Below are 1,586 nucleotides of genomic sequence, written 5' to 3'. Positions count from 1 at the left end.
GGTTTCTGGGCCTCTAATTTGAGGACAGCAGATCATGGGACCTCTTACGCCTCCATAACTGCAGGAGCCAATCCCTTATAGTAAATCTCTTTCTATACAGCCCATTGGTTCTGTTTCTCTGGAGAGCCCTAAGACAGTGGCCCTCCTGTTAAATTCTCTGAGGGAGGAAGGAGAGTAGCCTTTATGTGCAGAAAAGTTACAAACTTCTTACAAACTCTTCCCAAAATAAATAGGATCAAATGCTAAACAATCAGCAACTCCAACAAATTAGTGGCTCAAAAAAAGGGAGCATAAAATCCTCAATTTTAAGTAAGATTACTTTCCCTGAAGCAAAGCCTAAAATAAAGTATATGGGGAAAATAATGTAAAACATCTCAATAATTACACTCTCACTTCTAGAAATTCTAACATTCTGGAAAAATCTGTTGGGTTAAATAGACCATAGCATTGAAATCAAAGTCAGCTGTTCTTATTTAATGGCGTTTCTAAAACAAAAATTTTGTACCATATATTGCGATACTTATTCTCAAGCTCAAAAACAGAAGAAGAACCAACCGTTTAAAAAGCAGATGAAATCTCAACATAACAGCTTTTAACGTTGGGTAGAGTACGCTAACAAAAGAGCTCAAAAATTAACAAAGCCAAACTGCTAACCGTATTACAATACACCGGTAATAACTACTTAAACTTTATGTCTTTCTTTAACACAACATATGTAGCCTTGTCAAAACAAGGCCTCAAAAAATTGGTATAAAACTCAGAATTGTTCCTCTCCACGGAAATCTTTAGTAAAAGGCGAAAGATTTATGCGATCTGAAGAGAAACCAGAGTATACTTCGTTAGTTCCTTAGCTCCTTATTCTAGTAACTACAACTCCTACTGCACTGATGGTGGCTATTTAGCCCAAGAGTTACTGCCTGAAGAAATTTATTCAAGGAATTCTGAAAATAATATTATCATCCTTATAAAAGTCAAATAAGAAAGAGATTTTTTTTTTTTAAAAACTGGAAAACAATTATGCTACTTGCAGTGTATTGTGGGTATGCAAATGAGACCCGAATAATCGGCCTTTGGACTCCGGAAATACCTTGGTTAGTATTCAAACAGTGCCCTGGGGCCACCTTTCAGTGGCGAAGGAGCAGCTTGGCTGCCAGGGATCTAAACTCTGTCCTGGTCAACTAAAGACATTCTGATTTTACCTATTCGTATATTGGGACTTTGACTATGATTTCTTTTAAATAAAGGAATTTCTCTGATAGTTGGGGCCGGGGGCAGGCCATGAGGATACCAAAGTAATTGTTAATATAAAATCCAGGATATCTCTTAAATATTCTGTACTTTTTGTGGCTCCTGTAGATTTTTTAAATTACAATTTATAATTGAGTATTGCTGATATATAGTGATGGAGTTGAGTTTTATTTATTGCTCTTGGATTCAGCAGTCTTAAACTCCAGTTCTAACAGTTTATAGATTCTGCTGGATGTTGTAGGTACACAAACATATTACCTGAAAATGACAACTTTGTTTTTTTCCTTATACGTCTTGTACTTTTCACTATTTCTTTCTCTTGTTTTACTTATCTGGCT

At 35.8% G+C, this 1,586-nt stretch overlaps 1 non-coding gene across 1 annotated transcript; it reads right to left on the bottom strand.

The window, feature by feature from the left end:
• Positions 1–717: 717 nt before the first annotated feature.
• Positions 718–833, bottom strand: LOC116153768 (U5 spliceosomal RNA). The gene has a single exon (XR_004137646.2). It is a non-coding gene; the product is annotated as a U5 spliceosomal RNA (small nuclear RNA).
• Between the last annotated feature and the right edge of the window lie 753 nt (positions 834–1,586).

This window comes from Camelus dromedarius, chromosome 5 (assembly GCF_036321535.1).
Source record: "Camelus dromedarius isolate mCamDro1 chromosome 5, mCamDro1.pat, whole genome shotgun sequence".
In the NCBI taxonomy this organism is placed as follows: domain Eukaryota; kingdom Metazoa; phylum Chordata; class Mammalia; order Artiodactyla; family Camelidae; genus Camelus; species Camelus dromedarius.
The sequence above is the reverse complement of the archived record's forward strand: the minus strand, read 5'-3'. Positions and strand labels throughout refer to the sequence as shown.